At 45.2% G+C, this 24,145-nt stretch overlaps 1 protein-coding gene and 1 long non-coding RNA gene across 12 annotated transcripts in view; one reads left to right on the top strand and one right to left on the bottom strand.

The window, feature by feature from the left end:
• LOC106728135 overlaps window positions 1-14,933 on the bottom strand; it is a 52,539-nt gene extending 37,606 nt beyond the window's left edge. The window contains exon 1 of one of the 2 annotated variants that reach the window (XR_001364392.1): window positions 14,876-14,933. This is a non-coding gene — a long non-coding RNA (uncharacterized LOC106728135). Of the gene's footprint in view, window positions 1-1,324; window positions 1,374-14,875 lie in introns of those variants that run through there. The other variant, XR_001364391.1, reaches the window with a different exon arrangement.
• NFIA (nuclear factor I/A) overlaps window positions 1-24,145 on the top strand; it is a 571,713-nt gene that overhangs the window by 116,501 nt on the left and 431,067 nt on the right. The gene's annotated exons all lie outside the window — the stretch shown is intronic.

Raw genomic sequence — 24,145 nt, 5'->3', positions numbered from 1 at the left:
CTTACTTGGCCATCTTCTTCTCCTCTTTACTAGGCTTCACTTTTCCTGTTTTATTTAAAATTGCACTGTGTCCACCTGACTTATTTATTATATTTGTTATCTCTCTCCCCAACTACAATGTATGCTGTGTGGGGACAAGAGTTTTTGTGTTTTCTGTATTGTACCCTAGTTCCTAGAAGAGGACTGACATGGAGTAAGCACTCTAAATTTGCCAAACTAAGATGAAAGCCTGGTTCCCGTCTGACTAGAGCTCTCATTTATGAGACTATTTAGATACTGAATGGACTAATAATAACACTTCCCGAACTTCCAACCACACTTCTGGAATCTCTTGCATCCAGGTTGGATGAAGTGCCTTCAGCCTTGTCGGTCTATGTCAGTGGTTGGCAAACTCATTAGTGTCGCATGTGGCTCGCAAACCGCAGTTTGCTGACCACGGGTCTATGTCATCTGGTGCCCACCAATGTGCACTCCAGGGCAGCAATACCATATTTTGTCTCAGTTTTGTTGGCTCTTCCCAATTTGGTCAAAGCTTGGTCACATCTGGTTCTGACAAGGGACACATGGGCCACCTGTCCATGCTACAAGGCCAGTGTGTCTTGGGGCTGGAGAGGAACTTTGTACAACTGCACCTCCATAACCAGCCTGGCTTGTACCCACAAGACTCTGCTGCAAATACAGACTAAGCTGGCAATACCAATAACACAGAGGGGAGAGATCAAATCTGGCTTGAAAGAACAAGCAGTTTTGTTTTCAATAGCAACCATTGCAAGTTAACACGTATCTCACCTAGTCACAGCACATTATAGTGTTTTCCTATATACAGTTTCATGTCATCCTTATCCCAATAGGGTGAGTATCATTGTTACCTTTATGCTATTAACAAGGAAGCAGATTATATAGTGAGTCCTTGGCAAAACCATGTCTTATACTTTCTTTCAGTTGTAAGTGAATTTAGTTTAGCTGGTATATTCCCTGCCTCATGCTCTGCACTTCAAATTCTGCTGCAATGATATCTATCTGCCCCTCAATTAGAGTGAAGTCTAGTTGAGTGCAATGACCATGTCAGATCTCCAAGGATCTGGCAAGGTTCTTGACACAAGGTAGTTTTGCAATAGTAGGAGTAAACAGAAGCCTTATGAAGCGAAAAGCCTAAAGGATGCCAAGGCAGAGTAATTTCAGTAAAGGTAACCTACTTTGGATAAGGTAAGCAGAGAATACACCAGTAAAGAGTTCACATTTAAGCTAAGACCTCATAGATCCCTATTTGCTCCCTGGTGGATGACTGTGGCCGGACAGAAGTAATAGCTACATGAAACCTTACCATGTGCAGGAGCAGAGATCGTGTGCATCCTAAGAGCAAGACTTCTGAAGAAGAAAATGGGCAGGAGGATGGGAATGGAGTCACACATGTTCAGTTTTTTCTTTCATTCAAGGAAAATTCATTGATTACCTACCATGTGCCTACTATATGCCTACTATGTGCATAGACCTACTATGCTCCAGGCCTGAGGGTTACGAACAAAACTCTCAGAGCATGTATTCTAATAGACTGGACAGACATAGACACTTTTAAATGTAATATTTTAGATAGGGACAAGTGCTACAACTGTAAACTAAATAGGATAAGAAGGGAATGGAGAATGATAGGAGTGGGGGTAGGGAGAAAAGTTGACAATTAAATAGGGTCAGGGAAAGCCACACTGAGGCCTGAATGAAGAGGAGAAAGTATGGCATTCACATTTTTTTTATCCTCCTTCCTAAAGAGTGACCTTCCTGATTGGAAAGACCAAAAGAAGGAAGTGGGATGCAGGTCTCACTCAGCTCCCTTCTCTCCACCACACTTAGCACATTCCCCTTCAAATCCTAGGCCTCTGCTGGATTCCTATCTAAGAAATGACACCATTACCCACCCACTTTTCAGGCCCCACACCTAATAGTGTCCTCAATTCCTCTTTCTCCTTTATCACCTATTTCAAGTCATATACAAGTTTGAGACCCCTTTCTACAAAAATCATCCCACTCTCACCTAAGTCTGTGGTCTCTCACGCCATCATCTCTCACCAGGACCACTGCCGTTGTATCCTCTCTCCTGGCTTTTAATCTTGTCTCCTGCAACCCATTCACTACACAGCAGCCACGATGATATTTTAAAAACATATGTCTCTCTTCCTCTCCCTCTATCTCAAATCAATAAAAATAAAGTAACAATTCTTAAATGTTCTTTTCCATTAAAGCCATTTTAAACATCCAAGAAGGCAAACATACTTTTTCCTCTTGTTACCACTGAATTTTAAAGATTTTTCTCTTATCTATTTGACTGAGCAATGAGGTCTTTTTAATGGTATCCAAGATGGGAAGATTTTAGAATAAAAATATGACCTTCTAAAATTAATACCTTACAGACAATAACTAGTATTGGTGAAGAGGTGCAGAAATTAGAGCCGTCATACATTGCTGATAGGAATTTAAAATGGTGCAGCTGCTTTGGAAAACAGTTGATATTTCCTAAAAAACATAAGTTAGCATATGACCCAACCTTGTTAATATACTAAAAACCACTGTATTAAACACTTTTATGATATGTGAATTATATCTCAAAAAATGAATAGGTTGGAGTTGTTAGCTATGTCCCTGTTTGCAAAGTGTTCTTTATATCATTGCCAAGAATACAAAGGATGCGGGGCTATTTAACAAGATGATATATGTAAAGCACCTGACACATGGAAGATGCTCAATAAATGTGTATTGATTCTGTTATTCCAGATGAGGAAAAGGTCATAGATTCCAGAGTTACATGGGCCAGTAGGCGCCACACCACTCCAGGGACTTGGTCCATATCATACAGTGGGGAGAACTGAGAACAGGGGTTGAGGAAACAGTCTGACTTGGTCTTTTCCACTAACGTAGTCTGTGACCTTGAGAGATTTACCTCGTCGTCGCCCTGTGTCTATTAAAAGAAAAGACCAAAACACTCTTCTCCTACCTCCCAGGATTCTGGGAATCAAGTATCTGAGTGACTTGGAAAAGTTGATGCAGGGGCTTATTAACCACAAATTAAAGACCTCCTTGATGGCAAAGGGACCTCACAGAATGACGGCTAACATTTTGTAGAGGGCTTACTCCGTGCCCAGCACTGTTCTAAGTATTAAGTGCTTTCCCCCTGGATTAATGAACTCACCTAATCCCTACAACATTCTTTTGAAGCCTGTGATATTATTATGTCTGCTTTTAAAATGAGGAACCGAGTAGAATGAAATTAAGTAACGTTCTAAGATCACACAAGTAAGAGGCCAAACTTGGACTCAGACCTAAGTGCCTTGGCTCCACCTCTGGGGGTGTTGTGGATCCCCTTTTACAGACAATGAAACTCCTGAGACTACACACATAGGCAGGGAGACAACGGACATGCTTCAGGAGCCCACCCTGTGCCAAGCCCTTCCTCAGGCTTCCCAAATGCTCTCCTACTGCTCAGGGCAATCCCATGTTACCACTGGGAAAACGCAAAGCACATAATCGACAGAATTACCTAAAGTCACCAACTTAGTAAGTCACACAGCCAGGACTTGAGCCCAGTTCTTTCCAACAACAATCACCCCTGTTCTTTCCACATATCTTGTCTGGTTACCATTTACCCTGAGGCCAAGAATAATTCACGCACACGAGGTAGTGATGTGGTGCGCTTTTGTCAGTGGGTTAAAGTCTCCTCTGGGTATAAGAGGGGCAGCCCATGTTATACCTCTCAGGCCAGAGGTGCTGATACACCAGCAAACATGTTTTCTAGCCACTGAGCAGAGACAGGCCCATGAGATGATGAGTTACACGTCACAGAAAGACAAAACCCTCAATGACGATGCTGGCAGAGTCAGCCCTGGTGGAACTAAGGAGCAGGTGGTCCCGAAATTAAAAATTATCTGGAAAGCAGGGGAAATTGTGGCATCCTTCATTTGGACTGATAGGCAATTTTTGGTCCACTCCCACGGAAACCACTTGGGGATAACCTGGCAGTTATTAAACGCGCCACGATTGTGGAGAGCCCCATTTATTACTGAGTCCCTGCACCAGAGTTCCTGCTGAGCAAAATGCCGCCATCACCAAGGCTGATTTAAGCCTGACACCAGAGCCCACAGTAAATCCTGTCACTTAGCAAAAGTCAAGAGAGGACAGCACCTTCTGAGAGATATAATGGGGCTGTGGGTGAAGCACGCAGGTGCCCGGAAATATCTAAATATAAAAAATAGACTGAAGTGACTAACCTACTTGTATTTTCCAGAAATGATGTTTCTTGTAATGAATTTCAAACCTTAGATTCTGCAGTGGGAGCCAGAAGGCCAGGACGCCATGCCCTGAACATCCCCTGTAATCTCCTGGGCCTCTCCTCTGGTCTCCTTGTTACCCCAACAAAATCTGTTGGGGGCAGGCTTTAAACTCAGGTGTCTTGTGCATCTCAATTAATGGCAACCCCATCATTCTACCTGCACAGGTGATAAACCTACGGTCACCCTTATTTCCTCTCTTGTCTCAAAATCCACATGTAATACAGCAGGAAATTCTATTACCTCTGCCTCCAAAATATGCCCAGAACCCAACTGTTTCCACGGCTTTCGCCATCACCCAAGCTGCCATCATCTCTCATGTGAATTAGGCAACAGCCTCCTACTTAGTCTCCCTGCTTTCACTCTTGCCATTCTGTAGTGGGGTGGTTTTCAACACTGCCGCTGGCATGATTCTATTAAAGCATTGTTCAGATTATGTCATGTATATGCTTAGACCTTCTAATGGTGCTCTGTCCCATAAAAGCACAAGGTCAAGTCCTTACACTGGCCCACAAGGCCCTCGTGGTGTGCCTTTTGTTACGTTCCTTACCATGTATCTTAACACTTCTCTCCCCTCCCCTCTGTGCCTCCCCCCTTGCTGCTCCTCAGATGGCCCAGAAGTGGTGGGCCACAGAAGCAGAGCCCACCTAGACTATGAATGGGCAGGCCAGCCAATTGCCCTCAGGAAGTCCAATCTAAAGGGTGGGGCACAATTTTTCTGGGAGCAGATGAACAACAATAATAGGGGCCATTTGGAGCAAGCATGGGGGTTAAGCACAAATCCCTGTCTCAGCAAGGCATGGACAGCTGAGAGAGCAATACTGAAAGGGGATGATGAGCATGCCAATCTCCTATAGACTCTCCATCAAACTTCAGAGTCTTCATCTCATCCTTGCACAAGGCCCATCCTGCTCTCGCCTACCTTCCACACTCTCCTAGGTCCCCTCCTGGACCCCTGACTCCAGCCATACCAGGTTGCTAAGAGTTTCCCAAACTGGTCATTCTGTTTCAAATTTGAGAATCTTCACATTTGCTTTTCCTTCTGTGCAAAACACTGATCCCTGTCCTCCCTGAACCATTCCCTCAACATTCAAAAACCAGCTTGTATCAAGCTTTCTCCATATCCCTACATCTCACCCCCATGCAAAGTGTTCTTCATAATCTATCATTGTCAAGGATACAAAGGATGCATACACATACACCCACCCCCATGTGATTTAAGGCACTCCTCTTCTCTGCTGCTGTGGTGCCACATGCTCCCAGCTATCCCACCACTTCATCCACTGCACCCTAATGGCTGATTTGTTTTATCCCCACTGGATTGTGAGTTCTTTTTTGGCAGAGACCAATTCTTGTGCATTTCTGAGTCCCCAGCATCTAACACGGTGCCGGGCCCATGGTAGTTGCTCTCTCAGCTCCATACACATGAGCCGAATGAATGAAGGAATGAAAGCAGGTGTTCTATCAACACAGTCAGGTTTGAGAGCAGGTATAGAGCAAGCCACATTCACAGGCCTGGAGGTCTGAGCCACGCTGGAGAAAGCAAAGCAGGGGCTGGACTTACAGGAAGGGTGACATGGGCAGGTCATCAACGTGGATGCTTAAGTAGAGGGAAGAGGTCAGGGACTCAGGTACCAAACTGGAGCAGAAGAGATGGGATTTGTCTCAAGGGTAGGATGGAAGGCCCAGAGGTAGGGATGACTTCTGATAGCTGGTGGAGCTATTGTTCTAGAAGAAGGGGTGGGGTGGAAAGGAAACCAACCACCCCTGTTGACAAAGGGGTACAAGGAACCTGGATGTTCATTACACTGTGCAGTTTCCATGGTCTTGGCCCTGCTGGTGGCAGGCCCAATGGAATCATCAGTTGGCAGGAACTAAAGTTGGTCCAGTTTTATTCTCACATTTACCCTTAACAGATGTCTCCCTCTTTTTCTCACTTCCTCTGCATAAAGTACAAGGAAAGAAAATCAACCACCACATTCACATTTAATCAACAAGCTCTCGAGTCAGATTGCTTGCGTTTCAATCCCAACTGTGCCACTTGCTACCCACATGACCTTCAGCAAGCTATGTGCTCAGCTTTCTCATCTGTAAAACAGGGAAAATAATAATAGTCCCTGCCTCCCAGGTTCTGTGAGGATGAAATGAGATGCATGAAAAGTCCAGTGTACAGTACTCCGTGAATATTCATAGCCACTGTAATTGGGTTTGTGCTATTATTTATGGCATAATGGCTATGAATACAGACAATGGGGCCAGACCATCAGGTTCAAATTCTGTCTCCACCTCTCACTAGCCCTGTGACCTTGGGAAAGTTACTTATTTTAGGCGCTTACCTCAATTTCCTCATCTGTACAATGGTGATAATAACAGGCTTACCTCAGAGGGTTGTTGAGAGAATTATAGTTAATCATTGTAAACCATTTAGAACAGGGCCTGAGTTATAAGTGCTATCTAAATATTTGTGGAATAAGTACATTATTATTATGAAAGAATTAGTGGCTTATTGAATTCTCAGCCCAGAAGCCAACACCAATAGAGAGACGCATATGCAATTGTGAACCTTCCTGTCATCTCCCAAATAATGCCCCGTAAGTGCCAGCCCTTTGTCTGCTATACCTCTGGCTTTATAAGACCCAAACCAGTCCTGACAACACATAACAAAGGGGTGGAGAGGAGTGGGGCCCCCGCTGAAAACAGCTGACCCAGTGGACTGGCTGCTGCCACTGGATCTATTTCCCAGCGTCTCCGGAGCTGCTGACTTCAGCCTTTCCGGAGCAAAGCACCGTCCGTGGCCAGAGACAGCGCCGAGGCGAGCACGCAGCACAGCCATAAATCTGCGAGCCGTATTATTTAAGAGACCTGACTTTCTTGTGTTGCGATATTAAAGCAAATCTGCCTCCTGCTCATAAATCAGCCCGGCTATTTCCGTCCTCGGCCACTCTGCTCAGCCGGCTCGAGATGCGCACAGCATACATTTCACTCACTTGGGAGGTGCAGGTTAAGAAAGTAAAAGAAGAAATGTATTTACCCCTTCCCCAAACTCTCACCACCCTGCCTGCTCGCTCCTTCCCTGTCCTACGATCTGAGAAACCCAGAATCCTCTGAGGAGCCACAAAAAAAATACAAATTCATCCCCTGATATTGACACAGCAAGTAACCCTTCACAGTACTGTAGATAGGGTGGGTGCTGTTAATCCAGGTTAGAGATCATGAAAGTAAGTATCAAACATATTAAGTGAATTTCCCAAGATCAGACAGATAATCAGGGGAGTGTGGGCTCACTCCTAACTCCTGGCCCACTGCTCTTTTTATAGCATTAAATCTCTTATCATGAATTGTTTCATATGCATAAAGCAAAGAAGTGCAGGGACTCTCCTGGGGTAAAAAAAAAAAAATCCAGCTCAAAAATTTTAAGTGCGCATTGATTAAGTGTCTGCTATGTGCCAGGTGCTTTCCAATACATTTGCAAACGTATCTCTACACCAAACCTTTCCCTGGCTCCCCATCACCCAGCTGGCATCTAGGTCCTTAGCATCATCGACAAGGGTTTTCCTGCTCTCAGCCCTGCCTACCACCATGGCTTCCTCTATTCCCAGCACAGATCAGAACCCTCACTTCAGCTTTCTGTCCTCCAGGAAGCGAGCTCCAACCCACTCCCCACCCCCTGGCTGGACGAAGGTGCTGCCTCTGCAATCCTACAGCACCTTGTACTGACTCCGCACCACTTCCCACACCACGTCTCCATGGTCTCTTTACCTGTCTGTCTCCTCTTCAGATTGTGAATTCCTTGAAGACAGGGATATCGCATGGTTCTGGGCAAAACAGTAGGTACTCAGTAAATGTTTCTGGACTAAGTCCTCACGACCTTCCTATACACTGAGCACTGTAATTCTCATTCAGACACCCTGAACCATTGTTCCCTGTCCGTGCTTTAAGGGGATCCCCAGCTAGGACTGGAACTAGGGCTTCCAGCTCCCCTGCTACAGCCTGTGTCCTCAGCCCCTGCCCCTCTCTGCCTTTTTCAATCTTGGATGCTTCAGTTGACTTCTGCTTTTCCAACCTGAGCCATGCAAGGCAGACGGGCGAAACTATGTCCCTGGCTTCTCACCCCCTCGAGTCAGCATGCCTCAACCATCTCTCTAGAAAAGACTCTTTTGAGTCACGTGCTTGATGGAATGTTGTCCCATTGGCTGACCAGGACCGAAAGGTAAAAAACAGAGCATAGAATATTTGCATTAATCCACATACATTGAGTGCTTACTATATGCCAGGCATTTCCCAATAACTAGAGAGGGTCCCCTAGAGGCAGGATGAGCACCTGGCAGAAATGTTACAAGCAGAGACAGAAGCATTTGATGGAAAGGGGGGAGGTGGGGGAGGGGGAGAGAGGGCTTAGGTGACTGCTAAGGTCCCTGAACTTGATGCCTTTGGGCCCATAGCCTTGGGTCCCTTTTTCTTCTGCCCTCTCTACCCCAACCCCTCTCCAACTCTCCTAAGCACTATAAAAAGCAAAGACTCTGGAAATGCAACTAAACTAATTTTGTGAAAGATTCTAAAATGTTCCTTAAGTATGGCTCTAAGTGATTTTGTTTCCAATACTTGCTGGCAGAAAAATATTACCCCTGCATTTCAATGCAGAGGAAATAAGAAAATAAGCAGACTGCATTTGGCCAAATTCATTTATTTAAGTTATTTTCTGAAATGAGTGTAATTTGGAAAGCACTAGTATCATTTTCTCCCAGCGCAGGTTCATGCCTGATACACGGCCTCTGCAAGGGACACTCCCTACCAAGAGAGTTATTAGTTTTTTATTTAGAATGTACTGGATGGGTGATTTGTGGGTGTAACAAACCTGAAATTTAAAGTAGTCTTTATTTGCTGAGAACTGCAGTTTTGTGTGTGTGTGTTTAAATAGATTTTAAATCTTTAAACTTTCAGGGATTAGGAGAGATCGGCCAGGGATTTATTTGTGGCAGGAATTTCTTTGCCTTATGCTTGCGTCTTTCCCAGCACCCATTCTTCTTCCATACCTCCATACAGAATCATGTAGTGTCAGCCCTCCAAGAGGTCATGGACAGCCATCCTTTAGAGCAGTGGTTTTCAGACTTCTTTTATGGCCAAATCCTTTACGCAATGAAAATCTTTCACACTAACCATAAAACAGGCAAAACCAGAACTGCTGTGGTTGGGGACTCTTTCTCCCCTCACCTCTCCACCTTCATGCAACGCCTCATGGGTCCCCTGAGGAACACACTTTGAGAACCAAGTTCCCTCATTTTACAGGGAGGTAAGCAATGACTTACCCAAAGTCACTCAGCAATCACAAGGTACAGCAGGATTAGAACAGCGTCTCCTGACCCTACTGTGTACATCCCACTAGCTCTAGCTGCTTCTTGCACTTGGATTTACATTGTAACATACACCTATCCACCATTGTTCAAGTTCCTATCTCTGAGAGGGGGTGTTAGAAGCAGCCCAACACAGGAACACAATCGCTGAAGTCAGTGACAGTAATCACTATTGACTCAGGCCACGGGCTCTGGGCAGGGACAGCCTCAGGATGTGCCCGCCACTCAGCAGCCATCCTCAGTCCCAGCAAGGCTTAGTGAGCTTGTCATTTCTAAGCAGGGCACGTTTTTCTGCGGTCCCCTTTCCAAGGAGCAAATGGTGACAGCAGCCCGGAATGCAATGTCAGCACAAGGGAAGCTACTGGCCTGCAAAGGCCCAGCAGAGATCCCACGCCCTCTGCCCCTCCTCCTCATACCTGCAAGCACAGGCCTTTTTCCTGAAAACTGCGTTCCTGTGCCGGTCAATACCCACCAAAGGCCTTCTTTCACAGCCCCTTCCCCACGCTGACTCTATATGGACCGAGGGCAATTTTTGTTTACTGTTGCTCTTTTATTTCTAAGGAGAGAAGCATCTTGTTACATAAAAGCCCTTCTGTTCTGCTAAGGCAGTGATAGCAAACCTATGACACGCGTGTCAGAGGTGACACACAAACTCATTTTTTTGGTTGATTTTTCTTTGTTAAATGGCATTTAAATATATAAAATAAATATCAAAAATATAAGTCTTTGTTTTACTATGGTTGCAAATATCAAAAAATTTCTATATGTGACAAGGCACCAGAGTTAAGTTAGGGTTTTTCAAAATGCTGACACGCCGAGCTCAAAAGGTTCGCCATCACTGTGCTAAGGAATCTGATGAGTTTAGGTCTGAATTGGGAGGTAAAGGTATAAAAGAACTCAACTTCACTGCGTGAAGAAATGGAACGGCTTTGTGTTGTTTTGTTTGCTAGAGGGGATGGGGTGCACAGGAGAGGGGACAGAAGACATGGGGACAAGGGATGTTCTGCCACCTGGCCAAAGACTGGAGCCCAATTATCAAATTGGCTAAAGAGAGATGTTAAAAGCAAAATTTCTAACATGAAATTTTAAGTATCTGTGTTGCTGCTGTCAAAATCCCTCCCATTCCTCCACTTTCAGGATAGCCCTCTATGTGCCCAAATGCCTTGCTGTGGAGAAATCAGGAGAACGAGCTGAGTTCATATCTCGATTAGTATGGTGGGGAGCCAGATACATGTGCAGGGTAGTAAGAATATTCATAAAGGGAGGTGATCGAATGAAAACTGGAGCTCAATAACCAGCCCACGCACCAAAGGGTTGTGGGTTCCATTCAGTTCAATCTCTGCCCTGGTTGGGGCACGTGTTGGAGGTAACCAATCAATGCGTCTCTCTCATATGAATGTCTCTCTTCCTCTCTCTTTTTCTCTCTCCTCTCTCGCTCTCCCCCTTCCATCACTTCCACTCTCTCTAAAAATCAATGGGGAAACAATATATGTATATAAATATAACTGGAGCTCAAAGCCAGAGTCGCCCTTTGCAGTTGACAAGAACAAGTCTCTGGGCAAGGCTCCATCATCCCGTGAGGGTTTAGTGCTTGCACACGCCATGAAATGGCATTTGAGTCTGTCTTGTTTCCATCTTAATGGGTGAGGAGACACCATCTGATGTCCAATTAATATATCCTCTAGCCAGAGCATCTAACACTGTAGAAACACAGATTTTGTCAGCACTGTCAGGGGACTTGTGAGTTAAGATAGAGTAACAGTCATTCATTCCAGCTGGGAACATTTGCTGACTCTGACTGAACTCTAGACACACTGAGAGGAATTTTCTTTCTTTCTGTTTAGTGTGCTTGTGCTTGCCTGGGTCTGAATATGACCAGACATCCTTCTTCAGTCCCACTTCCACGAGAGCTCCCAGGACCACGCACGTTAAGTCATGAGGTCAAGGGAGAATGATTGTCTCACTCCAAAGCAAAAGGTGTAAAGGGGCTCTCAGACTATTTGGCTTTTTTGATATTGCTAATGGTCGAGAGCAACTGCAAAAGCAAGCATTCTCATTCTTGGAAAAAGGTCACCTGAAAGCATTCTCATTCTTGGAAAAAGGTACGAAAAAATCCCAGAGACAGACACAGGTCACTGCCGAGGGCAAGGTCTCAATCAGGTTCAATCCAGAGGACAGGGGAGAGTTTGAGTAATTTGCTCACTAGCAGTTTTCAGAAACAGAGAGAGGACCTTGGTGTTCATCTTCAGTATTCTCAAAGTTGAGAGGAAAAGGCTTCCCTGTGAGAAATCATCAAGGTAGAGGTGGAGAGGGCTTAGCAGGTGGCTGAGATGAGGGGAGGGAAGGCACGTTTTCAGGAAAGATCAAAGGAATAAGCATGTCTGGCCAAGGCAGGTAGGGTCCCAGAGCGTGGCTAGTTTGGAGCATCCAAACCTTTATCCCTCCACTTTCTAAGGTTTCTTCCAAGAGGCAACCCAGTTTCACTTCCCACCATACCACCTGACTTGTCCATGTCTAGACAGGCAGCCCAGGATAGAGGCCCGAGGGTTAACTTTGGAATCAGAGGTCTGAATTTAAGCCCCAATTCTGCCCTTCTCTGGTTATAGGACCGTGGATAAGTCATTCAGATAGCCAAGCTCAGGTGGTGCATTATTAAATACTGAGGTTTTGCCCGGCCCCGGTGGCTCAGTGGTTGAGCACCAACCTATGAACCAGGAAGTTATGGTTTGATTCGTCAGGGCACATGCCTGGGTTTCAGGCTCAATCCCTAGTTGGTGGTGTACAGGAGGCAGCCGATCAATGATTCTCTCTCCTCATTGATGTTTTTATCTCTCTCTCTCTCCTTTCCTCTCTGAAATCAATAAAAAATATATATATTAAATACTGAGGTTTTAAGTGATTTCTTTTATGGAGCAGAGCCCTTTCTTCAAGTAAAATCTTATCAGAAGCTCAATATACAAAAGAGATCAAAGCCAAGTTGGCTGGAATAAAGTGAAGGTGACCGTGGCAGTCCCTCAGTCACCCACAGACACACAGCACTGCAGAGGCGCCACGCGGATGGAGTGCCATGTGGGAGGTGGCCTCTGGAGTTGTGCAGTGGAGCCGTGCTACCTTAAAGCTCCACAGAGCACAGGTCAACATTCAAAGGACAGCATAAGCCCCTTCCAGTTCCAACAGACTATGGGAATATGCTTACTCCAAAATCCTCCAAAATCGACCTGTCCCAGGGCTAACCCCAATTCTCCTTCTTTACCCCAACTCAGCCTGGTTCCCCCCCAGGAGACTGAAAGAATAGGACAAAGAGGACAATATGGGGACAGTAAAAACAATACCCATATAAGTGCTTGGTTGTGTACACCTTGATTTAAGTGTAAAACACACTGAAGGAGGAGATGGCCAGTGTGGACAGAATGAAACTTGAACCAGAGTCAGATGTGATTTTTCAGGCCAGTTCTGCCACGAACCAGCTCTGCAGCCTCTGACAACTCATCTGTGAAATGGGAGAGCAATGGATGCTTACCACACTAGTCAGTTTTGAGGAACAGAAATGTGTGTAAAAAATACATGTAAATCATAACATGTATCTAATTGAAGATATTATTACTACTAGAGGCCCAGTGCATGAAAATTCGTGCACTGGGGGGGGGGTCCCTCAGCCCAGCCTGCCCCTTCTCACAGTCCAGGAGCCCTCAGGGGATGTCCTGTTGATGGCTTAGGCCTGCTCACAGGGAGCGGGCCTAAGCTGCAGTCTGGCCTCCCTCTGGGGGCAGATCAGGGGAAGGCACCGCCCCCATCACCCCGCTGCTGCTGCCATAGCTGGCCACCACGGCTGCCCCACCCTTGGCCCTCGCTTCTTAGTGCTGGCCCTGCCTTCCACCCACTGGTGGGTGGGGGGTGATCTGGGTCCAGGTTGGCTGGGGGAGGGGCTGTGAGAGGTTGAGGCACAGCAGGTCACAACCCATCCAGCCTCTGCAGAGGTATGACATTGGTGCCAAGACCAGGCCCATGCTGCTGCCTCTGTGGCTACCTCTGTAGAAGAAGCAGCACTGGGACCAGGACTGTGCAGCCCCCTCTCCCACTGCCTCTGTGAAAGGGGCCACAGCGCTGGACTGGCCTGTGCAGCCGCCTCTCCCGCGCCACCGCCGCCTCTCCCACACCACAGCCTATCCTGCGCCGCTGGCCCTCAGCCCTGGCAGCTGCTGTGGCTTTGTCCAGAAAGACGTCCAGAAGGATGTCCAGAAGACGTCCTGTCTATCCAGTCTAATTAGCATATTACCCTTTTATTAGTATAGATTGTTGTATTATTCTTTTTATTTTATTTTATTTTTTAAATATATTTTATTGATTTTTTACAAAGAGGAGAGAGGGATAAAGAGGAGGGGAGAGGGATAGAGAGTTAGAAACATAGATGAGAGAGAAACATCGATGAGAGAGAAACATCGATCAGCTGCCTCCTGCACACTCCCTACTGGGGATGTGCCCGCAACCAAGGTACATGCCCTGGACCGGAATCGAACCTAGGACTCTTCAGTCCACAGGCCAATGCTCTATCCACTGAGCCAAACCGGTTAGGGCTGTATTATTCTTTTTAAATGTGATATCTTCCAAGAGGTGCTATGGGTTGTACAATGAATACACTGAATCTATACACTGAATCTCAAACTGTGATTCAATTATGTTTCAGGAATTCTACAGACAATGGAATCATATTTCAATTTTCTAATATACTCAAATATTTTGAAACTATTATGAAGTGCTAAAAAAGAAAACTACAAGATGTCCAGAGAACATTCAGTGGTGGGCGGGGCTGCTTTGGATTGGTGGAGCAGGGAAAACTGGCTTGAGGGAAGTCATGTTTGAGAGGTAAAGGATTCGGGTGTGGGGAGGCCAAGGGAACAGCATGAATAGAAACCCTACAATAGGGAAAGGTGTGGAGTATTTACAGAAGTGGAAGAAAGAAGGCTGGTGTGGCTGGAGGGAAAGAACAACTGTGAGAGTCATGAGATGAGGTTAGGGAGGGAGGCCGGCAGGCAGGAGCCAGACCACACTAAACCTTGTATAGATTCAGAAAGTTTGCTTATTCTTTTTTCATTAGCTAATGTATTTTCCTTCCTTTGGACAGCAGAGTCAGAATGAGAAATCAAAATAGCCACATATGGAGGCACCCTGGCCAGCCTGACCAAGGACAGGCCCCAGCAGGAATTATACCTGTATCATTACAGAGCATCAGGACACCTGGATAGCCTGGCGCATTGCGATGCTGCAGACGCAGAGCGTTTGTCACATGAATGAATGACTGAAAAAAATAAATGAATGACCTTCTGTTTAACCATTAACTTAGCAATGTTGTAGCCCAAAGAACTGGAAACTAGTTCAGAAGGCCCTCAGCATGAGGCTAAACATCCACCCGCTGAGAAATGACGCTGCCCATGTTCTATGGCAGGGAAGAGGTTCCTGAGCCTCAGATTTTGGCTTTCATTTTAACTGGCTTTCATATGCCTGCAATCAAACAGCCATAAAAAAAATGTATACATTGCAAGAGGCCTTTAAAAGCACATAGTCTAAAGCCTTCTAGTCCCCCTCCCAAACCGCACCTTAAGTCCCGTTTACCCTCCCTGCCTACTGATCTCACAGCTCCTTCGATGGGTATCTTTTTGCCTCTCAGACAACTGTAAACAAAACGGTTCTTCTTTTAGCCAAAACCTACCCTCCAAAGCATCCATTCGTGAAACTTAGTTCTATTCCTTGGAGAACACGTGGATTAAGTCTTCTTGCTTTTTCAAAACATGAGGCTGTCAGAAATGTCTTCCCTCCATTTGCTCCGTGGAAATCATGTTTCAGTTTGAGATCAGAAAACTAGAGTTCTGTTCCCAGTGAAGATTCTAACATATCAGGTTCGTGAGCACAAAACACAGCATGTGCAGGGGGTGTCTATGTGTCCTTCTGGTGTGCTCTAGGTCTTCACATAGGGAGTTCAGTCAAGTAAACAACAGGACCTTTGGCAACGAGGGCTGAGGTTTGAGCTCAGTGTGAAGTCTCCTGTGAAATATGCTGGGTGGTTTGAACTCCGACACGCTGAATATTAGCTCACACAGGAAAACTATCATGACTAATTCAACCCAACTGGAAGAAGTTATTGGCGGGGTGCAGAGTAGCAGGGGTTACTGAAGGCTTTGCTTTTTGAGAAAGGAAAGTTGCATGAAGATTGAATGATTTGTTAATCCCCAGAGAAGGTGTTACAAAGAGGTCAAGCCTGGATTCATTGGCAGGGCAGCAGTGGTGAGGGTCTCTGGCTATAAATTCACCTTATTTCAGCGTCTATAACAATAGGGCCATGAAGATCTCGAAGAGTGTCCAAAATAATTTAATAACGTTTATTTTTGTTAAATGGGTCTTCCTGAAATAGGGTCATGAACTTTATCTTTTTTTATGACCAACAACTAAGCGAAACAACTTCTTGCCCTATTGTCAGAAGTCTGATCCTCCTCATCTTCCCAAGAGGACATGGAGCAGGAAGAGAAGGTTCCATGACCCCTGGAAGCCTGTGGTCCACAGCTTAGCACAGTCTGGCCATCATCTCTGAGCCAATATTTGGTTTAATCAATTCTCTTGACATTAATTCTAACCCAGATGTAATCTTTTATAGCTTAATGATTTGTTCTCTCGGGCACCCTGATGAAATATAAACAGTTGCCTAGAATCCGGTGAAAATAGTTTTTACTCCTCGTTTCTGTTTCTAATTAATTATTGAGAAATTAGCTTGAACCTTGATCTGTGGCAATCACTACAAAATTGGACCATGGCAAAGATTCTTAATTACAATCTGCACCATCCTAGATATAGGATGCACCAGGAAAAGAGAGAAACATTTTGAGGGCAAGTTTTTCTTAATTCACTCAAGTGAGGATATAGTAATTTTTATATTGAAACAATGCCTGTTATCTGAATGCATTAGGTCTTTCAACTCCCCGGTGAATGAGACGGTTACAGAAAGATAGATACAGAAAGATGCTGAGGTTAAGTGACTAACGGGAGGCTAAAATGATATGAGGCCACAGCAGAACTCAGCAGGGAACACTATCATAGCCCAGCGCCATCAGCCACAATCTAAATTAAACACTCCTAACCCAAGAGAGTCGCAGAGATGTCGGGATCATACCAGAAAAATTACAGCCAGGGTTTTGCCTCAAGACTCGGAATGCGCATCAAAGGACAAGGGAGCACTGTTCCTAGCCTCCATTCCCTCCCTTGGAAAAATGACGGCAGTGCCATTTCTAATTCAGTGTTATGCTGGGAAGGTTGCAAATTAATTACAATTATGCCTTCTTTGTGCCAAGTGATAATTTACTGCAATTAATTATCAAAAGATCTACTGCTGTCAATTATGATACTCGCTCTCGAGGGGGGAGGAGCTATTGGTAAGCATCTGAAATCTGTAATAAAGTTATGTTTTGCCCTTTTTTCCCATTTCCAATTAAGCTGTTATAATTTGTTTTCATTATGCCAACACAATGGAAAAACTAACAATGTTACCCTAACCTCTCTCTTAATCTAAACATTATCTAGACTTTCATTGAATCAACATGTTTATTGTTACACCTGCAAGTCCTACATAGAGGGAGGCACACTTCAGAATTAATGAGCGCAGCTGTGGTCTCTCTTACATTCAGCACTTGTAAAATAGACCTCTTTAAAGTGCCATTATCACAATATTGATAGAGTTATTTATAGCATTGCAAATGCTCCCAGTCATAACAGAGGACTTGTTATCCATGGCAAGTTCATGCTGCTGTCATCCCCTGGCCTCCATCCAGAGCCAGGGAGCAGGCACCAGGTGGACCATCTTTCAAAAATGAGCTCTAAAAGACATCTGAAAAACTTTTCCTCAAAGTGAATCTAATTGCCAGGAGTCGGTCAAGTGGCCAAGTTACCTATAGGAAACATAGCGAGTTAGCCTGAGCCCAGGTGTATAAGACACGTCACCTGAGACCTGACCCAACGTAGTTCTGGTGGGAAATGGGAAACTCGAGGTGCAAGGCTGGTGCTGCTTCTTCATCAGGGAGTCAAACAGGTATCCGTGCAGGAGCGCAACCTCAGGAGGAATTGTCTGCCTCCACAGTGCAGCTCACACACTCTCATTCAACAAAAGATGCTCTTCCTTTCTTCTTTTCTGTGTGTAAAACTCCTCGTTTACATCTTTCCCCCCATTAAATTTTAAGCTCCTTGTGGGTGAAGAGTACATCTTATTTGTTTTCTTGTTAGCACGGAGTAATAATTTTACACTCCGTAATTAGCACTCTATAGATTTACGTAAGAATTCTTTGTCATGCACTAACCATGTGTTAAGCACAGCACAAGGTCCTACGAGACAAAGATATATGTACCACATATATATGATTGGTACATCAGCCATAATTTCTTAAGCATATTCTTCCTAAATTGCTGGCCTGGTTTACTTAGGACCAGCCAGGTAGTCTATGTTGTGTACATTTGTATTTAGTTGTGTAGTTTTGATTTCTTTTTCCTACCTGGATTACCATCAAATTCACCCCACCTCCCCCATCCCATCTCCACCCCCAGGGGAGCCCCTTGACAATAGTGAAGACAAGCATGTGCAGATCAAACTGCCAAGCCTATAGGTCAGCTCCTCTGCCAGCCCCCACCACAGGGCCCAGGAATAACAGAAACCCAGCTGAGAGGGAGAGATAAGCCCTAGTGCACAATCTTCCCACCCACCCACCTCTGAGTTGGCAAACAGGCATTCTAAAGTGGGCCTGGCTCAGGAGCTTCCCCAGTGATGCGTTCTCCCCAGGCAAACCTTGCCCTGAGCTCCATTCCATGGACACCCAGCTATCCCTCACCTGCACGGACACCCAAAAGAGAGACAAGTCATTGCCCACCCCCTCTCACTTATCTCAAGTGCAAGGAACAAGGACAAACAGTTACGTAGATTGCAGACACCTGGACATAAGTCTCCACAGGCCTTCCCCTCGGTCCTCACTGCCTGCATTTATTGGTAGGACCCTTGCAGAGGGCAGCTCAGGATGGCTGCTTCCTGCTACCAGGCACACTGTGCTCACAAAGGGCTCCTCTGAGAGGCGGCCCCCACCAGAGGAAGAGCCTGGTGAAGCAGGAGATCCCAGGACTGCAGTCCTCCCTCTGCTGTATTACAGTCGCTTTCCCTCCACATCTTAGCTTCCTTGTCGGCAAATAGAAGGGGTCCGCCTAGGTGAGCGGCTGCAACCTCACCGCCCTCTGGGACCAGTAGGGAACAGGTATGACAGGAGCAGCCAACGGTGAGTGCTCAGAACTGTGAACAGAAGAAGCCTGCCCCACCTACAAACGCATGTTTATTCTGAAATTGTAAAATATGCTTTATCTGCAATCTAAATTCATCCTGTGCCTGCGGTGGTGCGTTCTGGCTACTGATTACCACCCCAAAGGTAGTGACACTATGCAATTTCAGCCCTTCCTTTATTTGGGGGTGGCCCTTTATTTCAGGAGTATTTAGAATGTTTCAGATAAAATTAGTGAAATTAAATGTATCTTAAATATGAAATTTTAGCTGAGCATCCCTTGGCCAGGACTGTTCTGCTGCTGCCTTTGACATCAGTCCCTTCTGCCTGGGGCACCTTGAGGCGACCATGTACTGTGTGATGGAGCGGGTCCAGATGGGCTCTAAACTGTCCTGCAGGTCAGCCCCTGGAGGCACATTCAGGACCATTGCCTCTGGGCAGCTCCTTGGCTCGTCCAGGAGCTCCTTGTTACAGATGTGTTTATTTCTCTCCGTCTGCCCAGGGAGGATGGCCCTTGTGTAGGACAAACTGTAGGCAGAGGTGTGGAGGTCCATTCCGAGCTGACTCTGACTCTCCTTGGGGAAAAAAGTTGGTGAAAGTGTTCCATTTCAACCAGTTCCCGGGGCAGCCTTTGTGCCTGCATTGTTACAGATGTGTTTATTTCTCTCCGTCTGCCCAGGCCCAGGGAGGATGGCCCTTGTGTAGGACAAACGGTAGGCAGAGGTGCGGAGGTCCATTCAGAGATGACTCTGACTCTCCTTGGGGAGAAAAGTTGGTGAAAGTGTTCCATTTCAACCAGTTCCCCGGGCAGCCTTTGTGCCTGCGGGGAGGGGAGGAAGGAAGCCTCGCTGCTCCATGTTCCTCTGACACTAACTGCGCTTACTTCTCTCTAACCCTACACTGTCCATACTACACTCTGATTTTTCCTTCTTCAAATTTCTGTTTCTCCCACTAAAGCCATAAGCTCCTTGAAGGTGTTTCTGTGTCCCCAGGACATAGCATAATGTCAGACACAGACTCAACACATTTTTTTATATTATTCCTTACCTAGGAATAATAATAATGATTGCAAGGATGTTGAATTTACATAAACAAAATAAAGAAGAGAGGGCATTCTGAGTTTTGGATGAACATAAACACAATGCATGTAATTTACAATTACATCTATTTATGTGCAACATCTGTCTTTCCACTCCAATGTATTGCCAGCACTTAGCATAGTCCCTGACATATAGTATGTGCTGAGTAAATATTTGCTGAATGAATGAGATGGAGAAAATGCATTTTGCAGAATTTCTATTTCTGTCAGCCTACCCAGACAAATTGCTTTGGCTACCCTGCTTTCTCAAACTCACCTACCGGGCTCCCCCCTCTTAAGCAATATGTTGATACGTCTGTGTGTCCTTGTGTTGATTGAGGGTCTGGGAATCGGGAAAGAAAACCCTATGCAAAGCTTATGTACATACATGATAAACCAGATTGACAGTCAAATTAGAAAGGCCTTTTTCATAATTTAATTAAATTCCCTTAAATGTAGACATTAGTCAAGGACAACTTTATGGATTGAGTCTAATTGCATGTATTTTCTTACACTGTTACTGAAGCCTATTTTTCAAGTCACTGGAGAGACTGCTCCCATTTCTGAAAGGGGATATGCCAGAGCAAGGTTTTAATTCATTGCCTGTTGGACACTCCTGTGAAATATGCTGGGTGGTTTGAACTCCGACACGCTGAATATTAGCTCACACAGGAAAACTATCATGACTAATTCAACCCAACTGGAAGAAGTTATTGGCGGGGTGCAGAGTAGCAGGGGTTACTGAAGGCTTTGCTTTTTGAGAAAGGAAAGTTGCATGAAGATTGAATGATTTGTTAATCCCCAGAGAAGGTGTTACAAAGAGGTCAAGCCTGGATTCATTGGCAGGGCAGCAGTGGTGAGGGTCTCTGGCTATAAATTCACCTTATTTCAGCGTCTATAACAATAGGGCTATGAAGATCTCGAAGAGTGTCCAAAATAATTTAATAACGTTTATTTTTGTTAAATGGGTCTTCCTGAAATAGGGTCATGAACTTTATCTTTTTTTATGACCAACAACTAAGCGAAACAACTTCTTGCCCTATTGTCAGAAGTCTGATCCTCCTCATCTTCCCAAGAGGACATGGAGCAGGAAGAGAAGGTTCCATGACCCCTGGAAGCCTGTGGTCCACAGCTTAGCACAGTCTGGCCATCATCTCTGAGCCAATATTTGGTTTAATCAATTCTCTTGACATTAATTCTAACCCAGATGTAATCTTTTATAGCTTAATGATTTGTTCTCTCGGGCACCCTGATGAAATATAAACAGTTGCCTAGAATCCGGTGAAAATAGTTTTTACTCCTCGTTTCTGTTTCTAATTAATTATTGAGAAATTAGCTTGAACCTTGATCTGTGGCAATCACTACAAAATTGGACCATGGCAAAGATTCTTAATTACAATCTGCACCATCCTAGATATAGGATGCACCAGGAAAAGAGAGAAACATTTTGAGGGCAAGTTTTTCTTAATTCACTCAAGTGAGGATATAGTAATTTTTATATTGAAACAATGCCTGTTATCTGAATGCATTAGGTCTTTCAACTCCCCGGTGAATGAGACGGTTACAGAAAGATAGATACAGAAAGATGCTGAGGTTAAGTGACTAACGGGAGGCTAAAATGATATGAGGCCACAGCAGAACTCAGCAGGGAACACTATCATAGCCCAGCGCCATCAGCCACAATCTAAATTAAACACTCCTAACCCAAGAGAGTCGCAGAGATGTCGGGATCATACCAGAAAAATTACAGCCAGGGTTTTGCCTCAAGACTCGGAATGCGCATCAAAGGACAAGGGAGCACTGTTCCTAGCCTCCATTCCCTCCCTTGGAAAAATGACGGCAGTGCCATTTCTAATTCAGTGTTATGCTGGGAAGGTTGCAAATTAATTACAATTATGCCTTCTTTGTGCCAAGTGATAATTTACTGCAATTAATTATCAAAAGATCTACTGCTGTCAATTATGATACTCGCTCTCGAGGGGGGAGGAGCTATTGGTAAGCATCTGAAATCTGTAATAAAGTTATGTTTTGCCCTTTTTTCCCATTTCCAATTAAGCTGTTATAATTTGTTTTCATTATGCCAACACAATGGAAAAACTAACAATGTTACCCTAACCTCTCTCTTAATCTAAACATTATCTAGACTTTCATTGAATCAACATGTTTATTGTTACACCTGCAAGTCCTACATAGAGGGAGGCACACTTCAGAATTAATGAGCGCAGCTGTGGTCTCTCTTACATTCAGCACTTGTAAAATAGACCTCTTTAAAGTGCCATTATCACAATATTGATAGAGTTATTTATAGCATTGCAAATGCTCCCAGTCATAACAGAGGACTTGTTATCCATGGCAAGTTCATGCTGCTGTCATCCCCTGGCCTCCATCCAGAGCCAGGGAGCAGGCACCAGGTGGACCATCTTTCAAAAATGAGCTCTAAAAGACATCTGAAAAACTTTTCCTCAAAGTGAATCTAATTGCCAGGAGTCGGTCAAGTGGCCAAGTTACCTATAGGAAACATAGCGAGTCAGCCTGAGCCCAGGTGTATGACATGTCACCTGAGACCTGACCCAACGTAGTTCTGGTGGGAAATGGGAAACTCGAGGTGCAAGGCTGGTGCTGCTTCTTCATCAGGGAGTCAAACAGGTATCCGTGCAGGAGCGCAACCTCAGGAAGAATTGTCTGCCTCCACAGTGCAGCTCACACACTCTCATTCAACAAAAGATGCTCTTCCTTCCTTCTTTTCTGTGTGTAAAACTCCTCGTTTACATCTTTCCCCCCATTAAATTTTAAGCTCTTTGTGGGTGAAGAGTACATCTTATTTGTTTTCTTGTTAGCACGGAGTAATAATTTTACACTCCGTAATTAGCACTCTATAGATTTACGTAAGAATTCTTTGTCATGCACTAACCATGTGTTAAGCACAGCACAAGGTCCTACGAGACAAAGATATATGTACCACATATATATGATTGGTACATCAGCCATAATTTCTTAAGCATATTCTTCCTAAATTGCTGGCCTGGTTTACTTAGGACCAGCCAGGTAGTCTATGTTGTGTACATTTGTATTTAGTTGTGTAGTTTTGATTTCTTTTTCCTACCTGGATTACCATCAAATTCACCCCACCTCCCCCATCCCATCTCCACCCCCAGGGGAGCCCCTTGACAATAGTGAAGACAAGCATGTGCAGATCAAACTGCCAAGCCTATAGGTCAGCTCCTCTGCCAGCCCCCACCACAGGGCCCAGGAATAACAGAAACCCAGCTGAGAGGGAGAGATAAGCCCTAGTGCACAATCTTCCCACCCACCCACCTCTGAGTTGGCAAACAGGCATTCTAAAGTGGGCCTGGCTCAGGAGCTTCCCCAGTGATGCGTTCTCCCCAGGCAAACCTTGCCCTGAGCTCCATTCCATGGACACCCAGCTATCCCTCACCTGCACGGACACCCAAAAGAGAGACAAGTCATTGCCCACCCCCTCTCACTTATCTCAAGTGCAAGGAACAAGGACAAACAGTTACGTAGATTGCAGACACCTGGACATAAGTCTCCACAGGCCTTCCCCTCGGTCCTCACTGCCTGCATTTATTGGTAGGACCCTTGCAGAGGGCAGCTCAGGATGGCTGCTTCCTGCTACCAGGCACACTGTGCTCACAAAGGGCTCCTCTGAGAGGCGGCCCCCACCAGAGGAAGAGCCTGGTGAAGCAGGAGATCCCAGGACTGCAGTCCTCCCTCTGCTGTATTACAGTCGCTTTCCCTCCACATCTTAGCTTCCTTGTCGGCAAATAGAAGGGGTCCGCCTAGGTGAGCGGCTGCAACCTCACCGCCCTCTGGGACCAGTAGGGAACAGGTATGACAGGAGCAGCCAACGGTGAGTGCTCAGAACTGTGAACAGAAGAAGCCTGCCCCACCTACAAACGCATGTTTATTCTGAAATTGTAAAATATGCTTTATCTGCAATCTAAATTCATCCTGTGCCTGCGGTGGTGCGTTCTGGCTACTGATTACCACCCCAAAGGTAGTGACACTATGCAATTTCAGCCCTTCCTTTATTTGGGGGTGGCCCTTTATTTCAGGAGTATTTAGAATGTTTCAGATAAAATT

The sequence above is a fragment of the Myotis brandtii genome, unplaced genomic scaffold (genome assembly GCF_000412655.1).
Source record: "Myotis brandtii unplaced genomic scaffold, ASM41265v1 scaffold540, whole genome shotgun sequence".
In the NCBI taxonomy this organism is placed as follows: domain Eukaryota; kingdom Metazoa; phylum Chordata; class Mammalia; order Chiroptera; family Vespertilionidae; genus Myotis; species Myotis brandtii.
Note: the sequence above shows the minus strand (reverse complement) of the source record. Positions and strands in the feature narration are given on the sequence as shown.